Source organism: Pteronotus mesoamericanus, unplaced genomic scaffold (genome assembly GCF_021234165.1).
Source record: "Pteronotus mesoamericanus isolate MK-2021 breed Mesoamerican mustached bat unplaced genomic scaffold, CSHL_Meso_final contig_74, whole genome shotgun sequence".
Taxonomy (NCBI): domain Eukaryota; kingdom Metazoa; phylum Chordata; class Mammalia; order Chiroptera; family Mormoopidae; genus Pteronotus; species Pteronotus mesoamericanus.
In genome coordinates, this window is record NW_026555247.1 from 24,743,311 (window position 1) to 24,769,419 (window position 26,109).

Consider the following 26,109-nt stretch of genomic DNA (forward strand, 5'->3'; position numbering starts at 1 on the left):
ACTAGAAGTTAGTTACAGACTTCCAATATGGAGACAGTATCAGAAGCATCACCTGATTTGGAAAGAGAGACTTGGAGCCCAAGGTCGAGGAACCTCGATTATCCATCCCAGAGAATGGACGGAGCTGAGGGAGGTGTTCCTCCGTCACCCGTGGCCACTGAATGGCTCCATGTTCATGACACCCTTGTGCCCTGTTTCATTCTGGTTACACATGAGCTTGTTGCTCTGGAAAAATGAGTCCGTTGAGATGGAAATGCCACTGTACTTGACCAGTGTGTCTGTGTCTTTTGGAAGTGCCGGCCTGAGTGTCACCATCAGAATAATGGTCCTGTTTATAGAGTGTTCTCTCTGAGCCATGGATTGTCCTGAGGACCTTACAGACATGACCCGTTTCACCCATACCCCTCAGGAGAGCCTGCAAGGTAGTATCAGGGGTCATATGTATTTGACAGGTAAGGATGCTGAGGCTTGGAGAAGTTATGAAAGTGAGGAAGACCCAGATCCAAATTCATATCTGTCAGATTCCAGAACCCCTGGTCCTGACAACCATGACACCTTCTGCGACTCAGAATCCTTAGAATGCTTCTTGGTGGCCTTCTATATGGAGCATGTAGTTAAATTCTGTGGAATAATGCTCGGAGATGGAGCAAGTAAGGTTAACTCTGGAAGTGGTGACCTGTCTGAGGTTACGTGGCCACGTCAGTGCAGAGGTTCATTCCTGCCCTCAGCCCCGAGTCAGCTGCCTTGCACGGGTACTGGTTACACTGGGGATGGGGGGGAGGTGAGCACGGGAGGTGGTTGTGCTGAGGAAGGGGTAGCTCCGTTTTCAGCAATCTGACACAAAAAGTGGGGATAGTCAAGAGATGAGGGTTCTGCCCCATGGGGCCCCCCATTTTCTCATCTCCAGAGTGATTCTAATAATAGTGTCCACCTTACAAGAGCAAATGGTAGAAGTAACCTGCTGGGTCGGGAGGGAACAGGCTACAGAATAGTCAAAGCAAGGCCAGTGACATTCTGATGCTACTGCTCAACTCCCCATTTCTAACGTGCACCTGCTGCAGGCCCAGACCCATTCCAGGTGGTGCATCATGAGCAAACAATAAAGCTGACAGGCTTGGCCTTGGCCTCTAGGGCCAATAACAGAAGTTGAGAGGAGAATGACCAAGATGATTCAGTAGTGACACTGCAGAGAGGCCAAGGGGTAGACATATTTGTAGGACAGTGTCTGTGAGCAGAGAACACTTGACAAAAATTTCCATAGAGGGGGATGAGGGGGTGGTGGCTGGTAAGGTGGTGATGATGATGTGGGCAGTGTTAGGACTGGGCTGGTTTTATACAGGTGGGATTTCAGGAGCTAGGAGAGCTGAGTATATGAGGCACAGGAGATTCTAGGAGCCAAATCCAAGGCAGCAGTAGGATCACCTGTCCAGCTCTTCATGCTCCTACAGAGGGGGTAGATGAAAGCAATTGCCCTTTATAGCAATCTAAATATGACAGTAATAGGGATAATAGTAATAAAAATATGCACAGTCCATTCATTGTAAGGAATTGGTCTGTTGGTATTGTGGGAAAAAAAGGGCCACATAGTAACCTGACAAGCTCAGGTGAGGCTCGTATGGCAGCCTTACAAACTCAGAGACCTAAAGGATGGTCTGAAAATAAAACTTTGTAACTAAAAGCAGTTCGCCGCAGGTGGCATGCTCTAGGCCGCTAACAAAGTCAATCTTTAACTTAATTGAGCCTGTCTGTTGTCTTTGTGCTTCTATGTTGACAGGCCTTTGGAATGCCAAATTTCCTTTTTCCGGACCCATCAAAGCACAGGCACTGCACCAGGGGGAGACCACAAATCCCTTCATTGTTATTGTTATTTTGTTCATTGTTGACTATTAACTATCCTGTACCCACCAGTGTAAAAGTTCTATCATTTTACTTTTTACCCAATCCCAGAGGTTTCCCTGTTTTGTTTTCTCCAGCCTCCCTAATCTACCACCAAGGGATTTCCTGTAAACCTCTTAAACATCCCCTTTTGATTGTAATATATAAAATAAGGTGCTAAAGTGCCATTCTCGCCGAGCATTTCTTGCTATGTTGGGATTTTGCTTTAGTCATCAGTTTGACCTAAATAAACTCACCAAAAATTCTCTACAGATGTGAATGTTTCTTAAGTTAACCGTATTAAACAGGAGAAGGAGCCAAGATGGGTACATCAGGGCCCTACACCAGTATCTCTATAGTATTAACAAAATAAGACTGCCAAGGAGTTGTTTGAAAACTGAATGTATTAGTCCACATTCATACATTCAAGGCTGACAGCTGTGACCTCAGTAATTATTTTCTTTTCTGTTTCTCCTGAAAGAGCCTAGGCTCTTGTCACCACCCCATAAATTCTCAAATTCCTTGAGGACTAAGGTAGCAGAGGAATGACTGACTGAATGAAAGAGAGAACCTGCATAGATGAAATGTTTACCTGACATACAGTGTGTTCTCAGTTACTTTCAAGGAGGCAGTTGGTGGTAATGGTTGAGAAAGCAGGCTCTGGAGTTGGGCTGTCTGTGTGGGAGTCCCGTCTTGCCACTTGCTGATATTTGACCTTGGAACCTTGGGCAGGACCCTTTATCACTCTGTGCCTCGGTTTCCACTTTTGTCACCAAGGGCTAGTAATACAACCAAATTCATAGGGTTGTTGTGAGGTTTACATGAATGAATCTACTTAAATGCATAGGACAGTGCCTGGCATATAGTAGGCATTCAGTGAAAGTTAGCTATTACTGTAAGAATATTTTATCAACTTATTCAGGTAGTTAGTGATGGAAAACTGGCAGGCTTATAGGCAGTAAGAATAAACGAGTGAATTGGGTGCAGCTGAAGGTCCTGATTTAAAAAGGAGATTGACGTTAATGGGAGTGCTGGGCCAGCGCTGCTGTTTTCAGAATCTCCTCCTGGGGATTGTCATACCAGGTCCCCAGCATGGCTCCTGAAAATGTAACTACCTTTTACATTTTCTTCTCAAGCTCTTATTTGTTTCTCAAAATCCTGCTTTTAAGGAGCGCAGCCTCTTGGCCAGGTCTTGAGTAGTGTGGTCTGTACTCGGCACTTTTACCGGCTAGGTGGCCTGCGCCCACTTCACCTCCCCTCCGGTTCCCGCGTCCAGCACAGTTCTCCCATCTCAGACCTCGAGGAAGAGACTCGACAACTCACATTGTGCACCGGTACGTCACGCCTTCCAGAGAGAACTGCAAATCAGAGGAGTGACGGTGTCGCGGTGGAATTTTAGGCGTCTGCAACACGTTTAGGGGTGGGGCGGTCTCCCCTGCGGACCCTGTACCACCAGCAGGTGGCCGTCTACCTGCGAGACCTGCAAGGTTCCCGTCCGGAAAACTTGAACGGGATGTTGATGGCACTGCGTACGTAGATCACGGCCGAGTCTTCCCGAGTCTGGACATTGTCGAAAAAGAGGGGAGAGAAAGGTGGAGACTCCCTGCTGGAGTGACTCAAGCATTCAGCAGGTTCATTCAGGTAGGCTTCAAGAGAGGTGAGTACGGAGCAGCCCACAGAAAAGGGAGCACCGTCCTTTTCTTAGGGCATTGTCCTTGTCTTGGATTGACTGGCTTTCCGAACCTCCGAGGAAGATATTTCTGGAACGGAGGTACCTGATCAGATGGTGGGAGAGCGGGAAAGAATCCTGGGAAGGCGGTTGCCTGCGCGCCCGGCTCTCTGCATTGGGAGGAGCGCGGATTCCCTCTCGCCAGATGGCGCTGTCTGGCTGGCCCTTGGCCTCCTGCTCCTGTCCCTAGAGGCTCCCGCTGCAGCAGCCGCTCTAGCCAGCTGGCTTGGGCTCTGTGGTTCCGGGCGGAAGTGAGGCGCCGAGCGGAACGGCCTCTGGTGACATTTTCTCCGGGCGGCGCGGACGAGTGAAGGGACTTGGTGGTGTAGCCTGCGGAGGCGGCGAGATTTCTCGTGGCCCTGGCGGGGCTCTGACCGCGACTTTCTGCTTGCCGGCGGGGCTTGGTCTGAGGAGGAGAAGGCGGCGGTGGGCGTCGCGTTCCCAGTCACTGCGGCCGGGAGAGTCCCGGCCCGGGGGGTCAGTGCGTGCCCCGACGGGGCGTGCGGAGCGGACCAGAGGTGCGGAGCCGCCGCAGAGAGCAGGTGAGGCGTGAAGGGGTGTAAGGCCGCGGTCAAGCTACGAGTGGAGCTGCGGCACCCGGGCTGCGTCCCGGGGAGGGGTCGGGTTGAGTCGTAGGGGTACGGGCCGTGGTCGAGGGCTCTGCGGCGTTCGGGAGCCGGGGTTGTGACGGGTCCACTGGTGGGTGCCTGGTTCGCGCCTGGACTTGCAGGGAGGCGCGGCCCTGGTGGGGGCTAACTAAAAGGGTTGGTGGCTTGCTCGCCTGCTGGCTGGTGACCCTCTCGTCCTCCTGGCTCGCCCGAATTGGCTGGCCGAGCCCCCCGCCACCTCCCCCGCACCTTCCACCCCAACCCTCCCCCAAGACTGCTGGGGCTCGGGCGAGGCTGGTCCCTTTTCACGGCTGGCGAGAGTAGGTTGGAGGTGCCGCAGCCCATGGGCCGCGCGGCGCAGCGGCTTTACGGCCCTGGAGTTGCTTTAACGCAACTTTCCGGCGCCCCGGCAGGCGGGGGAGGCGGCGGCGGCTGCTGCTGCTGCTGCTGCTGCTGCTGCACCTCTGCCAACTCTGCGGGCTCCGCCGGCTGGGGTCTGGCGCCGACACCTGCCCCTACTCCGGAGAGCCCAGGTGGCCTCCCCAGCGCCGCGGTGGCCTAGGAGAAGGGAGAAAGAAAAGCTTTCTCAGGCGTGGTGCCTTCTGCCTCTTGGCTCGCTCTTTCGGTCGGCAGACGCCTCTGGTCCATGGGAGGGGTACGTCCATCTTCAAAATTGATCTTTTCTGGGGAATTTGTTAACTTTATTTAGAAAGCTGGCGAGGATGTAAAGCGACGGGCCCCAAGTGAAAGATCATCTTCTCTGACTCTTCCCAGAGAGTTCTCTTTTCCCCAGCAGCACTTTGTACTTTATTCCTTATAATACCCATCTCAGTGTATTGTTGGAGTAGCAGCCCCCAACAGAACCAACTGCAAGTCATTCATTCTGCCTTTTCAATCGTCCTCTTCATTGTCACAGAATAGATACTCACAGATGGAAGGAGTGAACGCCTGTCTGTACTTGTTCTCCCAGATTGAACCGCTTGAGCAGTTTATCCTTGGATGGGTTTTTGGTTTCTTGCTTGAGCTTTTGCTTTCTGAATCCTTCCACCCAGTAAGATAAAAATTCCACTGATGTTAATTTGTCAAGGTGGACCTCTTGATTACAACTACATCTGGTGGTTTTGCTTAGGCTTTTATTCTGTAGTGTCGTTGGGCACATGCTAACAGTTTGAATCTTTTCATTCCTTCTCCTGAGGTATATAAGGATGGATACTATTAACTTTTCTAATGTAGTTTTGTTGATCCTGCCAGTTGGATTTTTTCCAGCAAGAGCATTGCCTTTTGGTTTAACGAGCATTTTTAGGGGCATATAATTGATAGTTATTACCCGATGTCCTGAGGAGTTTCAACGCTAACCGTTTTTTAGTAAGAAGTTTAATATTTTGGCAGAGTAACCTGGCCAATACAATGCATAGTTGAGAACTTTATGCTCAGTACATATAAAACTATGAGTTAAATATGAATTCAGGAAACTAGTTGAAATTTAGGTAATCGGTATGCTACTTTAAAAAAAGCCTTAGTGAAATTTCATGCAGTTCCATGAAACGAGAAATAAAAATTTTTTAGATTATTTAATCTAAATTAGATTATTTCAGATTACTTTTCAGTACCACTGTAATCTTTAAACTTCACATCTTTTTCATAATGTTAATATTATAGATACAAACTTCAAAATAGGTGTATACAATAAGAAAGGCAGGGAGAAATGTCATGGTCATTATACGTAAAGCATCAAGTAAATACAGTTTCTTAATGGAAAAAATTCTTTTCCGACCTTTTTTTTTTTTTTTTAATGGGAGGGACAGGATTTTGGAGCTGGAAACTTTCCCATTGTTAATTAACTTATGTTAAGTTCGTAGTGTAGCTGTTACGTTACTCACTAATTCAGTTTATATTACTCTTAAATGCATTTATGGAAGTCTCATAATACTCTGTTTTATAGTCTTCATGGTTTATCCAAGACCCATATAGTAAAGATAAATTAAGCTTTAAATTCTAGTTTAAGACATTTCTTTTAGAACTGAGTGCTCAGTGTATGTCTTTCAAAGGTTTCTATTTTCATAAGTGACATTGTACCTTAAGTTTTCTTACTATATAACTATTAACTTCTGGGAGCTTGTGTAGTCACTCATTATTTAAGGGGTTGTTTTGCTGAGACCTTTGACCTTATGGTTTTCTTCTGATGTGTGCATGAATAGACTTGATATGTGGGTAATTAGGGTATTTATGTTTTTTTTCTCTTTAAAGTTTGGAATTGGTATATTCTAGAGACCCCAAAAACCCTGTGTTTGTAACTTTGGTAAATCACTTTAGAACTTCCTGATGTTTCTGCGTGTAACTAAGGACATATTTACTGAAATGATACTTGAGAAAACCTGTAAAAGCTGAAAAATGCACTATGGTATGTTTTCTTTTGAACCATATTGATTTCAGTATTCTCTATTTAGGAAAGAGTTTGAGTCCAAACAACATTTCTTGGGTAGCTGTAATTATAAAGTAAAACTGAAGTAGACATATTCATAACTGAGTAAAAAGCTATGAGACTAGAAAGGTGAAAAAGCTATTGAGAAATCACAGACGACAAAACATTCAGTGGCACCTCTTTATTCTCACAACACTAATTTATTGATTATTTCCTGTGTGCCGGTAGTGCTCTATTTGCTAGAGCTGTAGTGGTGGATGAGACTTAACAAGGTCCTGATGCTACAGGAACTTACACATTTAAACCGAAGGTTTTTAGCTGATTTCCAGGTGGACGTTCCAGGCTAGGGAACAGCCTAAGCAAAGTCATGAGTGTCAGTAATCTTGAATGGTTAAGTGTGGCCAGTTGTGAAAGTACAGTATGTTAGTCTGTTAATGAGTTAGTCTGTTAATGAGTAACTACGTCTTTTTTTGGGGGGTGGGCGGGAACTCAGGTGGAATATAAAAGATGAAATAGGCATTCTTTTAGCCTTTATTTCAGTGAGTAGGAATTTCATTAGTTTTATTTTTTTATTTGGAGTTGAAGTTGATTCTTTGGTATTTTTTTAATTGTCAAATTTCAGTCAAATTTAAATTTGACTGTTCTCATGGACTTTTCTAAATCCTTAGCATTTATCTTTAATTGTACCTACTTTCCCTACTCTTTAAGGACTCATGATTGAAGTTAAGGGAAATAAACGGTGCTTGCTGCTTCTGTGTGGGCAGCTTTTCTCAGCAGAACTGGAATTGATGTTCAGTCAGTTTTCACACTCAACCTACAGGTCCTTGTGGTAAAAGAGAGGAGCAGGGTGAAACAAAAAGCATCTTCCTTGTTTTATTTTCTTCTGTATTCCTGAACTTCCAGGGAGGATTGTGTGTTGTATATATTATACATAATTATCATAACGTATTAGTAGCAGCTGATAAAGTAAATGTAATTTAAAAACACTGTAAAATAGCCAGTGTAACTCAGATTTGATGGTTGTCTTATTTAGGATTTGTAGCTTTAATTTACAGTGTTTAATTTAAATTTTGTTCCTGGTCTCTTTCATGTCTTTAGTCAAAATAGGGACCTCATTCCTCTTTGCTCTGATTCTGTCACTTAATAGCCAGCAGACATGATGTAAATCCTGTTACTAATTTGACTTTATTTAATTTTAAAACTACCTGGATGAGTATTTTCTAGGTAAGATTAATAAAAAGTAGACCTCTTTCCATAGAACTGACCAGGTGGGTAAGTTGGTTGGGGAACATTGTCCTGTACATCAAAAGGTTTAGGGGTTGAGCTTGCGGGAGGCGACTGATCAATCAATGTCTGTCTCTCACATGGATGTAGTTCCTGTGTGTTGTCTCCCCCCACCCCCGCTCCCCCATCCCCCACTTAAAATCATTAAATCATTCAATCGTATCCTAGGGTGAGGATTTACAAAAAACAAAACCATGTACTGAGCACTTAGGTGCCAGGTGGGAATGGGTAAAAAGATAAAAGAAAATCATTTCTGTCCAGGGAACTCAAATGTAGTGAATCAGATGATTTTTAAGTTTCTTTCCTGCTCTAAAATGTGGAGAAGAAAAGTAGGCTGTAGGAGAAAAAAGTACTGTATAACAAAACAGCTGTAGTATGTAGGAAAAAAGTTAGTCTTTTCCTTTATAAATATGGAGTTAGTCTTTTCCTTTATAAATCATTTTAAATAAGGATTTGGAAGATAGCTCTTAAATGGGTCTCTCAGCTTAAAAGAAAATGATTGGAGTCTTGAGTGTTCTTTTTGTACTACCATTTCATTTACAAAATACTTTTTACTCTGCCTGGATTTGAGACCATGCATTACTAAATTAGTTTTGATTGTTGTTCAAAGGGGAAAAAATTTAAATATGTTAAAATTTACAGTGTATACAAAAAAAAACTTTTACAACCATTCCCATGAGTCTGGATTAACTAGGATTGTATTTAGGTAGTCTAGAAGTTAAAGTTTTCATTAACATGGTTACCGTTAGGAAACAAGATACCAAAAGGATTAATGGAAGTTATTTTTTACAGAGTTGCCTGGTTTAAAAAGAAAAACTTTTATGATGTCCAGAGTCAGCATTTTGTTAGGTGCCTTATAATTAGAGAAAGATATTGTTGAGGAGAGGGAAGTTGGGTGTGGACCAAAACTGTAGGAAAACAAGACTCTTTTCCTTTCTGTATTAAGAACAAAAACCTCATGTGGTTAAGATTTTAAGCAGAGTTCTGTCTGCCTTAATTTTAACCCAATGTGTAGATGTATAGTTTATTCTTAAATCAACATTTTATCATAAAGGGTTTCCCATTATTTTTCTCCACTGCAATCCACAGAACAGTATGAGTCTGAGGGCATGTATAGTGGATAGGTTTTTGGCAACATTTATCTTGGGGATCTCAGGTCCCAGCATGTAGTGACCCATCTTAATGTCTACTGTCTTCTGAGGGAGACAGAAAATGGCCAGAACAGAATTCTTGGAGGAAATCTAGAACCTATGTTTTAAATTATTCTTGATTTACACTGTTGGTGCTTGAGTACTTAGAGGGTCTCTCATTAGCCATGGTACATTCTTTGCATTTGGTAATTTCTGGTCATCTTACTTGATGCTAATTTATGTACAGTCCTGGTACTGGGCCAAATACAAGTCAGTAGTGGTAGTATCTGCTACATGAAGTGATTCGAGCAGCCATTATCACTTTTGGCCTATTTATAGAGCTTATATCAGTGCAGAAAAGGTTGGCTGGCAAGCAAGCTAAGCTGCTCTCTTTCTGTCGTTGCAATCTCAGAATTTGTATTTCAGTTCTGGGTAGGCCAGATCATTGAGCTGCATTAATTTTTAGTGCTCCCTTTCTGTCCACTAGCCTTTTAGCACTCAGTTTCTTAATCAGCTTCACTCTTGAAGGAAAAAAAGAGAACCGAATAACTATTATCATACTGAAAAATAATTAGCAATAATTTCTTAACATTGTATGATATTTGGTGTTCAGCTTTCTCTATCATTTAATAAATATGTTTTTACAATCATTGAGGTGAAGAGTCAAGTAACACCTGTGCATTGTTTTATAAACTATAGGTTACCCCCTCCATTTCTTTCATTCTCTTCTTTTTAAAGACTTTATTTATTTGTAGAGAGAGGGGAAGGAAAAGAGAAGGAGAAGGAGAGAAACATCAGTGTGATTACCTCTTGCGTGCTCCCCACTGGGGATCCAGTGTGCAGCCCAGGCACGTACGCAACCAGGAATCAAACTGGTGAACCCCCGGTCTGCAGGCCGGTACTCAGTCCACTGAACCACACCAGCCAGGACCCTACTCCATTTCTTATTCCTGGCAAATTGTTGAAAAAATAGGATTTTTCTAGTTTGAATTTGCCAATTAATTCCTGTGTTGGTGGTATTGAACATGTTCCTCTGTCCCCTGGATTTCTTGCTAGTTGGTATTAGGCTTGATTAGATTTGGTTTCTAAAAGATACAATCTCTCTTACTTATTTTTTTCCCTCTCCCCTCCCCTCGCCTTCCCTCTCCCCTCCCCTCTCCCCTCCCTTTTTTTTTTTTCCCCTTTAAGGGGCAAAAATACTCCATAGGTGATGCTGAATACTTGTATCAGGAAGCATGTAATGTTTGGTTCTGTGTGGTGTTAGCAGCTGTTATGCTTATTGCCTACCTCCTTCAATATATTAGTCATAGTTCTTCACTCAGAATGCCTTTCATCATTCTCAGTTCTGACTCTTTTATACTGTGTCTTGTTTATAGCCTGTTCAACCTCTTCCTTTTGAGAGCTAAGTGAAAGAAAGGGAAAAGCTGCTGTGGAGAAAAGAGCCATCTTCTACAGGGTCCAGCAGAAGTAAGGCCTGCTTGAGTGTGGCTGGTATGGTAGTAATATGGGTGTAATAATTTATAGTTCTAGTATTTCTGGCCAAAATGGAGGCATAGGTAGATATACTTTGCCTCCTCGCACAACCAAAAGAAGGACAACAACAAATTTAAAAACAAAAAATAACCAGAACTACCAGAAAATCGAACTGTATGGAAGGCTGAAAACCAAAGTGCTAAAGAGGAAACATTCATCCAGATGGGTTGGAGGGGCAGAGACTGGTAAGAGGGGAGGAGATGGGCAGTGGGAGCAGAGAGGACACGTGGCAAGGCAGCAGTTAAAGGACCAGTGGGTGAGGCTACAGCTGGATGACCAGGCAGTGCCACGTCTGCGTGTGGATAAACCAGCAGGAACAGCTGGGGAGCAAGACAGACCATGCAAACCAGGGTTCCAGTGTGAGAAAAGAAAGTCTCAAAACCTCTGGCTGTAAAAATCTGTGGGGATTGCAGCGGCAGGAGAAACTCCTGGCCTCACAGGAGAGTCTGTAGGAGAGACACAAAGGGTCCTAGAACATACACAAACCCACCCACCTGGGAGTCAGCACCAGATGGTCCCAGTTTGCTTGTGGGTAGCAGAGGAAGTAACTGAAAGCTGGTGGAGACCTGAGCAAACGGCATTGTTTCCTCTCGGACCCCGCCCCCACACACGGGGTCCAACACAGCGACCTGGGTTGCCCCACCCTGGCGAATACCTAAGGCTCTGCCCCTTCCAACATAGGAGGTGCGCTGAGGGAAAGAAATATGGCCCAAATGAAAGAACAGATCAAAGCTCCAAAAATAGAACCAAGCCATGAACAAATAGCTAGCCTACCAGATGCACAGTTCAAAACACTGGTAATCAGGGTGCTCACAGAAATGGTTGAGCATGGTTGCAAAATGGAAGAAAAAGCAAAGGCTATGCAAAGTGAAATAAAGAAAAATATACAGGGAACCAACAGTAAAGGAAAGAAACCAGGACTCAAATAAATGATTTGGAGCAGAAGGAAGAGATAAACATTCAACCAGAACAGAATGAAGAAACAAGAATTCAAAAAAGTGAGGAGAGGTTTAGAAACCTCTGGGACAACTTTAAACCGTCCAACATCTGAATCATAGGGGCGCCAGAAGAAGAGGAAGAGCAATAAATTGAAACCTTACATGAAAAAATAATGAGGGAGAACTTCCCCAAACTGGCCAAGGAAATAGACTTCCAGGAGATCCAGGAAGCTCAGAGAGTCCCTAAGAAGTTGGACTGAAGGAAGCACACAGCAAGGCACATCATAATTAAGTTATGCAAGATTAAAGATAAGGAGAGAATCTTCAAAGCAGCAAGAGGAAAGGAGACAGCTACCTACAAAGGAGTCCCCATAAGACTATCAGCTGATTTCTCAAAAGAAACCTTGCAGTCAGGAAGGGGCTGGCAAGAAGTTTTCAAAGTCATGAAAGACAAGGACCTGCATTCAAGATTACTCTATCCAGCAAAGCTATCATTTAGAATAGAAGGGCAGATAAAGTGCTTCTCAAAGAAGGTAAAGCTGAAAGAGTTTATCATCACCAAGCCATTATTATATGAACTATTACAGGAACTTATTTAAGAAAAAAAAATATCAAAAACTATGAACAGTAAAACAGAGGGAAGAGGGAGGGAGTAGAATGGGGGAAAAGGTACAGGGAATAAGCAGCATAAATAGTAGATACCAAATAGGCAGAGGGAGGTTAAGAATAGTATAGGAAATGGAGAAGCCAAAGAACTGGTATGTACAACCCATGGACATGAACTAAATGGGGGTGGGGTGGGGGGGTGGGAGCGGAATGCTGGGGGTGTGGGGCAGTGTAAGGTGGAAGGGAATAAAGGGGAGGAAAAAATGGAACAACTGTAATAGCATAATAAAATGTATAAAGTTATAGTTTTAATTTGAACATTTTACCTGTAATGTCATATGATGTGCTCAAGTGTGATATTGTTACATTACAGAATTGCATGCTTATGATCTTGTAGTAAAAAAGGGGCGTTATTTTTGCTGGACCCTGTATGTGGTAATTCTATAGTGTTTTTACTTCATTCCTGGTCTTTGGTTCCTGTACTATCCATGCTACAGCATCTCAGTGGAAAAACTAACCTCAAATCCTGACCCATAACAGAAAGACATCCTTCGAAAGCAAAATTTGTTTGCAGTATTGGTGTTTATTTAAGAGTATGTTTTCATTTTAAGTTAAGTTAGTGTTTATATATGAGTTAGAGAAGAGGTTAATTTTTCTATTTCAGAAGATTTTGGAACATCTTTGTTACAGATGCAATGGAATCTCTTCCAAAATCTAAATGCTTAGGGAGAGGGGGCCTCATTTTTTTTTGTTGTTGTTTTTTTAGTAAGATACTGTTCTCTACCTCTTTAGTTTTCTAGTGTCTGGTTTTGCATCTTTATGCATAAACACACAATCATTTTATTATACAGTATTCTAAGTACAAACAACTTTACTAGACTATTAACAATTGTGTCAGTTTTGTCTTATGTTTTTATGTGGAAAGATAAAAGGAGAGTTACTCTATTAGAAATCATGTTGATCTATGCAATGAAATATATTTTTAAATACAAAGCAGTAGTAAGTTTTAAGCAAACAAGGTATTTCATTAGTGTCTTGGTGATTTTTAAAAATGATTTTCATCAATTCAACAAATATTTATTAAATATTATGTGTTAGGAACTGAAGATGATTAACATAATCCCTGTTTTCTAAGGAGATTTGTAATATAATGAGGCTGAGGGGGGTGAGTGAAAATATTTACACAAATAGCTTGGTTAGCAATATTCCTTTTGGTGGTTTTATGACTTTCTTCTGTTTTAAAAGTCTGATCTGTATAAGAAGTATTTTTACATCAGTTTAAAAATAGTCCAGTTGCTTTGATTTTTAGTGTTAGGAGTGCATCGTTTTTGACTCACAGATTCAGTAATAAACATGCATAGTTGAGTATTTAAACTCTTAAGCCAGCTAAAGATTTTGAAGGTAAGCCTATTAAATAACTTTAAAAAATGTGTTTATTCTAGACTGTTAGAGGTTATTTAAACTGCAACTCTCTTGCTTAATAACTCCCATCCCTTTTTCTATGGCATAATTTTTACTTTTATTGATTAACCACTTGGTATACCTTGGGCATAGTTTAAAATAAGCTCATGGATACTATATAACTTTCTTTCAGTAGAAAGAAATGGTGTGGTTTCTATAAAATGAATCAAAACAATGGATATTTTGTTTTTAAGGAAAGTGATCGAAGTAGTCTTTACCTTTTTAAGTGTCTATGCCTTAATTTATACAAAGGATATCTTCTTATATATTTGTGGGCATAACCAAATTTTAGTTTATTTTACTCTTTTTTTAATTGTTTGTAAAGATTTTTTTTTTTTTTTTTAGAGAGGAGGAGAGGGAGAGAGAGAGAGAGAGGGAGAGAAACATAGACGTGTGAGAGATTGGTTGCCTCTCACATACCACCAACTTGGGACCTGGCCTGCAACCCAGGCATGTGCCCCCACTGGGAGTTGAACCTGCGACCTTTCAATTCACAGGCTGGCACTCACTTCTCTGAGCCATACCAGCCAAGGCCTAAATTTTAAATATCAAATTTCAAATACATTAGGAAAATGTATTTTAAAGGAGTATGTATTAAAACCTTACCTTTTAAATGTATAAACTAATTTAACTTTTGTGAAGATCCAGATGTCCAGAACTTTTATTTTTGTTAGGGGAAGCTACTTGTGAAGCATAATCTAGTCTTAGGTTCACAAGCAGGTTGGAAATTCAGAAACTGTTCTAAATATATCTGTCTAAATTTATCTAAATATCTTGGCCATTGACCTACATATTCTTTTCTGAGAAATGAGGATTATACATTTCAGGTTAACTATGAGCAATAATTAATAAAAATAATTAAAAAGTTCCAAAAACCTAAATGAAATTATTTAGATAGTTGTCAGTGTGGTTAGATCACTTCTGTGTGTCTTTTTAGAATATAACTTTTAAAAAGCTACACAGGTATGCAACAAAACATTCATCAATTTAAAAAAAAATTTTTTTTTCCCTGGCTGGTGTGCCTCAGTGGATTGAGTGCTGGCCTGCGAACTGAAAGGTCACCGGTTTGATTCCGGGTCAGGGCACATGCCTGGGGTTGCAGGCCAGGAACCCAGTTAGGGGTGAGCAAGAGGCAACTGATCGATGTATCTCTTGCACATTTGTATTTCTCTCCCTCTCTTTCTCTCTCCCTTCCCCTCTCTCTATAAATAAATAAAATCTTTTAAAAAAATTACTAGTGACTAAACATTCTTTTAGTGGGTTGTATTTTAAACTGAAATTGCCTGTATCTTTTTGTTTTTTTTAAACTATCCCTTGAAACTTTTTGAAAACTTCAGAGGCTTAGAGAATTCATGGTTGAGTATTTATGCTGTGTCTAAAATTGACCAACAGCATCACTTAGCGACCAATAGTGCCACTTGGAGGCACTAGTTTTCCAGTGTTGAGAAGCAAAGGCCAAGGTAATGCAGCTTGTTCTTAACCTTCCTTTTCCATGAAGTCTACAAGTAGAGCCTTAACTGCAGTGGTTTTTCTGTATCCTGTGACCCTAACTCCTATGAAAATGTTTATTCAGAAGATAACTGTAAAACAAACAGTAGCTTCACATGCATTGTTTTAAAAGCAGAAATGAGATTTAATAGGTTCATTTAACTGTGATAAATCCAGTGTGCAACTGGCCTTTGGCCTAGCTGGATCTAGGAACCCATTTGATATCTGGGCACTATTTTTCTCTCTTTGGGTACTGGCTCTCTGTTGCTTTTCTTTGGCAGCTTTATTTTCCTCTAGGCTCCTCTGTCCTGAGGGCAAAGTTGGCCCCCATCGACATCAAGCTAACAAGTTTCTTCAGCATTAGAATAACTTTATAATAAGCTTTCTTTTTAAGAGCAGTTTTAGGTTTGCAGAAAAATTAAGCAGAAAGTACAGAGTTTCTGTATACCCTCTTCTCAGTTTTCCCCATTCATTAATACCTTGCATTAGTTTACATTTGTTAAAATGGATGAGCTAATATTATTATTATTAAAGTCCGAGTTTACAGTAGGGCTTACTTTCTGTGTTGAAAAACAGATACTATGTTGCATAATATGGAATACAGTTCTGTGGGTTTTGACAAATGTCTTATGCCTATCCATCTTTACAGTGTCTAATAGTGTCTAATATCCTACTTGACACCATCCTTTCTCATGTCCCATATTTACTCTGTGATCTCTCAGATTCATCCGCATCTCTTTGTTGCCACTACCATTTAGTTCAGAACTACCGAATATTTTTTGCCTTGGCCTCAAATTGTTTTATTGACATTTACTCTTTTTTTTTTTTTTTAAATCCAGGCTCCACTGTAGCCAGAGTGGTCTTTTGAAGTCTAAATCAGCTTAAATCTAGGTTCCCCTCTTTTATTTAGTAGGTTCTTATTTCTCCTCAGGGAAAACTTCCTAGATCTCCTAGGCTATGTTACTTTCCTCTTCTTTTTCTCCTTTCATGGTGTCAACATACCTTCTCTGTGCCAAACTTACCAGAGTAATACATTTTATATTTATGTGTGTGATTATTTGATTGTTTCCTCTTTAAACTGTAAGTTCTGTTAGGAAGGTAGTATATATTTCCCAGTGCCTAGCATAGTAGCTGACACTGTGTATTCAGTAAATAAGTGTTGAAAGTATGAATGAATCCAGATGACTTTGATTATAGGGAAGTGCCTTACAAAGATTAAAAGCTACTATTTCTTGATATTTGACTTTGTGCTTGTTTTGCACTATGTGCTTTAATGTGTTACTTATTTCATCCTACAGGGACTGAAGTTTTACAAACAAGGAAACAGACTTAGAGAACATGAATAATTTGTCAGGAACACATAGCATCATTTCAGGTTCCCTTCTTTTCTAGCCTTAGGACTGGTGTTTTTATGAACTTTATTTATTTTCATTTTTAAAAGTTGTGTGATCACCATATTTCATGATTATCACCATGAAAACACACCATACTGTATTAGTGCTGAGAATGACATCAGTGTTGTTTCTGCAGGCTTATTGTCTTTGTCAAAATAGAACTCTCATCTAAATCTAATAGTCCTTGAGTGATCTCAAATGAATTTCTGAAATCCTTTCTTGGGTTTTGAGTTTAGTAGCTGTGAACTTTCTTGTTTCTTTTGATTTTTCTCATGTCTCTCTTGTTATGGAATATAGCTTTGAGATTCTGTAGTCGCTCCTTTTACTGTTGTTTTTATTTATTGAAATCATTCTTTCTTTTACAAGCTCAGTTAAATTACTCTTCTCTTCATATACACACTCTTCTTTCTAGTTCTGACTCTAGAGTTCTTCACACCTCTCATGTAGTACTTTCCCAATTCTGTCCTGCTCGTACTCACCCAGTTCATTTGTGTGAGCTGCTTATTGTCTTTAATTACCCTGAAACAAATGAAGAGTCGGTTTTCAGCAGATGTTTGTTCTTGATTGTATTTGAGTGTGAGTACTGTGACTTACTTTTTTTTTTTTTTAAAGTTATTTATTGATTTAGGGAGAGAAGTGGGGGAGCAAGAGAGGGAGATAAACATCGATGTGTTGTTCTACTTATTTATGCATTCATTGGTTAATTCTTGTATGTACCCTGACCAGGGATTGAACCTGCAACCTTGGCGTATTGGGACAATGCCCTAACCAACTGAGATACCAGGCCAAGGCTTGATTTGTTAATTTTTGTAATCTCAAACCTAGCATGTTGCCTGACACAATAGGTATTTGATACCTCTTAGTTGAATTAAATATTTTTTGCCCTCATCTTTCTTTTTAAAATAGTTTTATTATTTTAATGAGTTGAGCCAGTAGTACAAGATCATATTTTCATTTAAAAAAAGTTTAAAAAAATTGGAAATGCTGACAGTTCTTAAAGTTTGGGGATTGAAGTGAAGATAGAGCAAGAAAGATGTGTGTTTTTTGTTTTTGTTTTTGTTTTTTTAAAGGTAAGACTTCGGCATACTTTTTAAACATTTTATTCTCTTGATAGTGTCTTGCAGAGCAGAAGTTTTTAACTTTAATAAAGTCTACCTATTAGTTTTTTCTTTCATGGTTTGTGCTTTTGGTGTTGTATGTAAAAACTCATTGCCAAACCTGAGTTCAGCTAAATTTTGTTTTCAACCAGAAATTTTATAGTTTTTCATTTTACATTTACTTCTGTAATCCAGTTTGAGTTATTTTTATGAAAGATGTATGGCCTGTGTCTAGATTAATTTTTTTATCAGGTGGATGTCCAATCCATTGTTCTAGCACCATTTATTGAGAAGATTTTTTTCTCCATTGAATTGCTTTTTTTTTTTTGGTCAGAGGTCAGTTGACTATATGGGTCTATTTCTGGGCTCTTCATATTCAGTTCTTTGGCTCATCTTATACTGTCTTGATTACTGTAGCTTTACAGTAAGTCTTGAAATTGAGTAGTGTCAGCCCTCCAACCTTTAGTATTGTGTTGACTATTTTGGGCCTTTCCAAATAAATTTTAGGACCCATAATGTCATTATCTACAAAGTATCTTACTGGAATTTTAATTGGGAATACATTGAATATGTAAATCAAGTTCGGAAGAATTGCCGTCTCAGCAATATGATCTTTCAGTCCATGAACACAGAATATTTATATCATCTTGGAGGTTTGAGGGGCACATAATGACCAGAGGGTAGCATGAAGGTTTTGGAATTTTGGAAACATTCTGTATCCATTTGTTCACCACATGGACCTGTTAATTTTTTTTAAAAAATCCATCAAGTTGCACACTTGTGATGTCCATACTTTTGTATGCTAATATTTCAGTCAAAATGTTTCTTAAGAAAAAAGAGGACAGAATCAGTTTTGATTTAAAGAGCAGAGAACTCAGCATACAAGTTTGTTTTGTAATGGTCTAACACCCACTTACTGGTACTTTTGAAAATTTGTGGGTATAGATTCTTTGGGGGGAGGGGAACTTAGTAAAGAATTTAAATATTGAAAATAAGCAAACTCACTTTAAAGGCTAATCTTTACTGCGTTTCTTGTGTACTGTTTTTATATAGGCTACATATGCTGGTCACAGATATAGGCGGAATTTTTATTCTCAATTTTAAATGAAGGATACGGTAGACTAAATCTTGGGAAAAAACTATACCATAAATTCTATTCGAAACAGTGTTCTCAAGGGACGTTGGTATACATCCTATCACTTGGTATTTGAAGCTAAATTAGATAAAACAGAAGAAGGTGTCCTATTTGGACCATCCTGCATTGCAAAGGAATAGGCAGGATCACTTGTAAGGCTTTTTTTGTTTTTAACTTAAATTTCTGTGATGAGGAAATGTTAGAGCCTCTACTTGGTGTGAAAAAGCATTCTTGTTTTGTCAGTAAAACATTGACCCTCTTCAAAGTTTTTTTTGTTTTTTTGTCTAAATATTAGTTCAGAATATTATTTTTAGCAAGAAAGCAAAGTTGGAATTCATGAGTTACCTAATACTATGGTCCGTACATGTAGAGGATCATTGTAAGTTAACTGGTTCATATATAGATCATGTTTGAAGCATTAGCTGCTTGTATTTCTTAGAGTTCTTGGGTGGTGATATGAAGTAAACAGATGCAGGAGTGCTAGCAATGAGAATGCCCCTTTTTACACAATTGTAGAGCAAAATCTTGCCTAGAAGCAGTTTATTTTAATGGGTTGTGCTTCTGTCAGCTTGTGGTTTCAACGGAAAGCGCTGTAGCAACAGTAAACTTGTAACAGCAAATGACTTCATTTTGCACTTGTCACACAACGAAGGACAATACAGTATGTCAGCTTATTCATTTTTGTGTCAGTATGGTGGTGTTAAATATGGTTGTTGCTCACAAGGGGTAAAATTGAAAGGGGTAAAAAGCAAGCCTTTATTTTGTTGAATGCTTAATGATTTTATATACATTGCTATGTCAAAGGCCTCAGGAGGGTTTCCTGTATGGTTGGTCTTAGATAAGACCTCATTAATCTTAGTTCTTTCTCAGAGTTCTAAGTCTATAGGAAGTTGTTAAACATCTGAGAATATATTGCAAGAAGGAAGACTTTCTTCTGTGTGTGTGCTTTGTAGATATGTTTATATCTTTTTCCTCCAAGATAGTTTCTTTGTACCAGTTTATAGAATAAAGCAACTGGTTTGTCTTTTTTTTTTTAATCTTTAAAGTCTATTAAAGTCTTTTTTGCTGTTCACTCAATGCTTTCTTCCTGGATTTACTCTTATACCCAGATACCATCTCTATTCATATTGATAATGTCCAAATTTGTATTTCTGTACTTCTCTTCTTTGAGACCTTTGTTCCTGTGAGCATTATCTAGTTCAAACTAAAGTTGATTATTTTCCTCTTCCTGTAGTCCACATTTTAGCAAATTTTTTTAAATCCTGAGGCTATTTTTATTGATTTTGAAGAGAGGAAGGGGGAGAGAAACATCGACATGAGAAACATCAATTGGTTGTATCCTGAATGTGTCCCAACTGGGGATTGAACCCGCAACCTATGTATGTGCCCCAACTGGGAATTGAACCGTCTGCCTTTTGGTGTACACTACTGTGCTCCAACTGAGTCACCAGGCAGGGCTGTAGTCCACATCTTCTTCTGTATCCAGTTGTATATACGTGTAACCATCCAAGGACTGAAGTGTTCTATATGTAATTTGTATGGGTGGAGTTGGTTAATGATGTTCAAATCTTCTATGTTCTTGTTGATTTTCTGTCTAGTTTTATCTGCTTAAAATGAGGAATTGAAATCTGTTAGTGTTGAATTATCTCTGTCCTTTCCACTCTGTTAGTTTTTGTTTTATGTATTCTAAGCCTGTTAAATTCATATATTTTGTATATGATACATGTACAATTTTTATATTTTCTTGATATATTAACCCTTGTATCATTATGAAGTGATCCTCTGTATCTAGTAATATTGTCTGAAGTTTATAGACATTTTATCTCTCCTGTAGTTACTCTTTGCCTAATATATCTTTTCCATTATTTTTCTTTCATCCTAGTGTATCTTTGAATCAAAGGTATGTCTATTGTAGAGAGCCGACAGTTGAATCTTGTTTACCCAGCCTGGCAATCTTTGCCTTTTGATTGGAGTGGTTAGACCACTCACATTCACATAATTATTATAATATAATTATTAATGTGGTTGGATTTATAATTGCTGTTTTGTTATTTATTTTCTAATGCCTCTCTTTTTTTCTAATGTCTCTTTTTTTGCTGTTATTCCTCTGTATCTTTTTTATTGCCTTTGGGGTGGGGGTGGTTAAATGATATTTCTTTAGTTTTTTTAGTGGTTGCTTTAGAGATTGCATCTGTATTTTTAGTAATCACAGTCTTCTAATCAATATTTATTTAATTCTAATAAAATACAGAAACATTGCTCCAGTATGGGAGAGCACAATCTTCTTCCTTTTATGCTGTTATTTTAATGTAACATCTATCTGTATTATAAACCTAGCAAAACAGTGTTAATAATTACTGCTTTGTACAGTCTTACCATTTTTTTTAAAAGGTAAGAAAAAATTATTTGTAGAGCATTTTATGTTAATGTACACACTTACCACTTCTTGTTGTTGGCATTTGTTTCATGAATTTGAATCATAACATGGTGTCATTTCCTTTCAGCTTAAAGAATTTCCTGTAAATCAGGTCTGCTACCAATGAAATCTGTTAGTCTTTGTTTAGCTGGGAATTTTCTTTGTTGTTTTTTTTCCCCCTTCATTTTGAAAGAGTACTTTTGTTGGATCTAAACTTCTTAACTTAGTTGATAGTCACTCCCCTGCTTCTTTGGCCTGCAGAAAGAGAGGTAAATTATTTCCTTTTTCCTTACTGCCACTTTTCAGGTAATTTTTCTCTTCCATTTGTCCTCATATTGTTATCATCTTTTTACCACTGACTGACCCCTTTCTATTGTGACGATTTTTGTTCCTTGCTTAGCGTCATTTTGTTTATAGTACTCTTACCTTAATTTTTAGTGGCTTTAGTATACACATAGATAATTCTTCCGACACTGCCCATTCATTCTGTGAACTTTCCCATTATGATATATTTTCCACTTTACCTCAGCCTATGTACTTCCATAGTCACACTTTAACCAATGCTTCTCTGTCCGCTGTGAAATCCAGGGTATATTTATTTCTAATCCATTGTTGGTAGATTCTTTTGGGTAAAATACAGTCAAAGTCAGTTACTAGAAAATTGAAGTGTTTGGTTGTCATGACAATGCCAAATTGTTATAAATTTCTAATCATTTACTCTAATTTCTACACTTCTTTCTTGTCAGTCAGTCATTCAGGGTAACACTTTGAGTATGCTATTTTAGATCTTGTCAGTTACCAGTAACCCTTCCCACATCTCAGTTTCAGTCACAGTGCTGTTGGATTACTACTTTTATCTTTCCAGCTCACTCTCTATAGTACCTTGACTCCACTGGGTTGTCTGCTCCATTGTTCCCTCTGCATTTTTCACTGCCTTGTACCTTCTTAACATGATCATTAAAATCATTTCCTTGCACATACACTTCCTTGCTGCTTTCTTGCTTTGTTTTACCAGCTTGGCAGAACTACAAGTCTGGTTAAATCCATTTCTACCTCCTTTGCTCTTGGACTTGCACAGCTGAACTTAAAAGGAGAAAAACACACCCGTATCAGTCTCACTCTAAGCTCATCACTGCGCCCTTAAAATGGGACTGTATTGTCTGGAAAGCATATACTGTACTTCTAGTTTCTTCACATTCTCAGTGCTGTTTCACACCTGATGCTCAAGTCAGCCTCAACACCACTCTTTACTCATGACCTTGCTGTCTATTTCCTTGATAAACTTGCTGTCAGAAGAAAACTCCCACAGATTCCCTTTATGTCTATCATCGAGCCATGTAAAATTAGAATGACACTTTTTGTCTTGATAATAATGTTTGCCTTAAGATCATTGTGTTAAATCAGCTGGAGTTGCATGTTGGTTACATAATTTTCTCTTCCTTAAAACTTTATTATGTCCTTAGGTATAGGGGATGGACATTTAATAATAACACAATTACTCAACTACAGTTATGTGAAGTGTTGTGAGGGAAAATAGGTGTATACAGTTTATTATGGGGATTTTATTAGTCTGTAAAGTACCAAAGACTATACCCTAAGGAAGTAATAATTTATTCAGATAAGTGTGAAGAATAGCAGCAAGAAGGCAAGCACAAAATGAGTGTGAAGAAACTGTTCATTTGACATTCTCTGTAGCTGGAGAGAGCTAGGGTATGAGTGGCCCTAGAGGAAACTAGAGATGTGGGCAGAGATTTTGAGCTGGGGAGAGCGATCACATCTCTCCCTTTTGCTCCCTTAAGTTTGTGTTAATGGTCCTTATGAAGTTTGGCAGTTGAGTATTGTGAATTGTTCTCCCCCACCTCCCAAATCCTCTTCCAAGGATATGTCTTAATTTTGGTGGGGGAGAGAAGGGAGAGGGAGAGAGATGGAGGAGAAACATTGATATGAGAGAGAAATATCACGATTGCCTCCCTTATGCATGCTGACCGGGGCTCGAATTCATAACCTAGGTATGTATGTTGACCAGGGATCAAACCTGCAACCTTTTGGTGTATGGGATGAGGCTCCAACCAATTTAGCCACCCAACCAGTGCTGAATTGTTCTTTTCTGACTCTGTCAGATTTTTCTGTAACAAATGTTACAACCCTTTTCCATTTTTCACAAACTCCCAAACGTGCCTTTTTTTCACCTTATATTAAACTTTGCTGATGAAGAAGGAGGTCTGACATGAAACAAACACCCTCCAGATTTTCACAGTAGCCTCATTCAGCCTTATACTTTCCAGTTCCCTGCTTCCTCAAAGGGGGCAGTATACTGTTTCCTTTCTGTGGTTTAACTCTATACCTGTCCTCATCTTAACTTCTTAATGAGTACAAGGACTGATAAAACAAATGCTGCGTTTTAATTGTCCAGAATTAACAGCTGGTTTTAAAAATTACTGCATATAATACTTTTTAAAGGGAAAGAAAGATCATCAGATAAAGCTCAAGTTGCCTTTAACTACTTTTTTCTTGGTCATCCTTCTCATCTCGACCTTTATAGGACATTTAAAAAAACACTTCCTATATAGGTGTAATTTTAAAAAAATGCTTTGTCATAAACTTATAAGGGCCACTCATATTTGCCTTATGACAATACTGTTCTGCCAGCTGAATGAACAGGTTGGTTGGTAGGAGCAGAACTGAATACAGAGAGACAGGAGATGATTATTAGTCATTCCATTGAAGAATAAGTGGTGGAAAGTTGTGTTCAGAGTGGCTGACTATGGAGATGAAAAATAGTGGACAGGCTGGAAATTTAAGGAGGTAGGATTGATAGGAATTAGTGACTGATGGGATGCTCTGATTACGGGAACAGGCATTATCAAAGGTAACTCTTAGGTTTTTGACAGAGGAGATGAGATAATAGTGATGCTATTTACTGAGCTAGAGAAGCTGGAGAAAGAGTCAGATCACTGATTTGGTTTTGGATATGAAGAGATTTTGGTGCCCTTGTGAAATCTAGATGGAGATGTTAGGTGGCTGTTTGTGTGGGCTAGTTTAGAGCTCAGAGAACTTCTGAGATGGAGCAACAAAAATTAATATAGAGATGGTATTGGAAGCACTAGGTGTAGAAGAGGTCACTTGGGTGGATGAGTAAAGGACCTAGCCCTAGAACTAACTGCTGAAATTTGGTAGAGGAAACTAAGCCTACAAAGTAGGCAGAGGAGGAGCAGCAAGAATAGGAGACCTGGGAGCCAAATACATTAGTTTAAGGAGGAGAGGTAGCAGTTAGGCGAAGAATGCTACTTAGACGTTAAGTTTTTTAAAAATTATTTTATTCTTATTTTTAGAGAGGGAGAGAAATGTCAGTGTGTGGTTGCCTCTCACAGTCTCCAACTGGGGACCCTGGTATGCCACCAAGGCATGCGCCCTAGACTGAGAATCCAACTGGTGACCCTTTGGTTCACAGGCCAGCACTCCCGATTCACTGAGCCACACCAGCCAGGGCTGCTTAGACCTTAAGTAAGATGAAGGCCAAACTGTGTCTATAGGATTTAGAGATATGGGAGTCTTTAATGACCCTGGTAAGAAGTGTTCTATTGGTTTTATAGAAGGAGATATTACATGGGGATGGGTTGGAGAGGGAGAAGAGGTAAAGAAATAGAAGCAGCGTGTTTAGACAACTTTCTTAATAAGGTTGGTTTTGAAAGGAGAGTAGTACACCTGGAGCGGGGGATGGGAGGTTGAGATGATAGGAAGAAGGAGGATTTTAAAAAATGAATAAACGATGAATGAATGGATGGATGTCCAGTTGAATGTGAGATATTGGTGAGTGTCAAAGAACAATCATTAATGTAAGGTTCTAGGGAGATGGGGGATGATTATCACATCCATATCCATATCCATATCCATATTGAAGAGGATTGGCTTTAGATTGGAGGGAAGAACAGTATGGGGCGGAATGCTCTTCTGATCCTATTTCATTGTAAATTTTCTGTGAACTATAAACAAGAGGGTTGAGCTTTTTATCGCATTTTTAACATGCAACTCCCATTTGGTAATTTCACTTTTTTTTTTTTTTTTTTTTTTACTGCCATCTACTACTTTTGACTATCTGTACCAGAAAAAAACACACCCCTAACCAAAAACAATATATGCAGTAAACTGGCTGTTTGGAAAGACTAATCTGTGCATATGACATCTTTTCCCCCTGTGTTTAGGGTACTTTCTTTTCCACTGCAGGGATTATGTCACAGCTTGTATTTCTACTTCCTGTAACCTTTTTTCCTTGTGTTTTATGAATTATAACAAAATTTCCCTATATAGGGAAATTCTAGTAGAATTCACTGACCAAATTTGACCAGAATAGTAGTTGGTGTCAGGAGCAGAAGCATAATTCCTTTTTCTTCAGAAGACTGTTCATTAGATTGTTATGTTAGAGTGGATTTCTGAATAGAGAATACTTGTACATGATAAAAAAGTCAAGAGGTACAGAACTACATACAGTAAGAAGTCTTTGATTCCTGTCCTCATTTATTCTCTTTTGTTGCCAAGGCAGCTGCTGTTAACCATTTTCTTAAGTATCCTCCCAGGAAATCTGGGCATCTACAGACAGACTTACGGATAATTTCATTCCTTATTTGTACAAATGGTATAATGTAACTTTGTTATTAATTTAACATTATATATTAAAACTGCTCCATAATAGTATATAAAGAATTTTTTCATCCTTTGTGTTGACATTGTAAAGACATACCATAATAAGCTAATTATTTGTGTTCTGTTTATGTTTGATGCCAGTGTTTATGATTAATTTGGACATAAATAGTTTTGACTGCAATACTGGTTATTTTTTTAGGCAGTGAAAGTCATTATAAATCATATTATTTAAATTTAAGAAATTTGAAATGAAAGGCAATTTGATTGGTGTGTCATTGAAAGACATTGATATTATGTTTGCTTAAAGGGAAAAATAGACTCACTACCCACACAATTATTTACAGAAGAAACA

The 26,109-nt window shown here is 39.3% G+C and overlaps 1 protein-coding gene across 3 annotated transcripts in view; it reads left to right on the plus strand.

The window, feature by feature from the left end:
- Window positions 1-3,863: 3,863 nt before the first annotated feature.
- The window catches only part of ARK2N (arkadia (RNF111) N-terminal like PKA signaling regulator 2N), a 69,905-nt gene continuing 47,659 nt past the window's right edge, over window positions 3,864-26,109 (plus strand). For all 3 annotated transcript variants that reach the window (XM_054583591.1, XM_054583593.1, XM_054583592.1), the window contains exon 1: window positions 3,864-4,146. The gene's annotated coding sequence lies outside the window, so the exon portion shown is untranslated. The remainder of the gene's footprint in view (window positions 4,147-26,109) is intronic.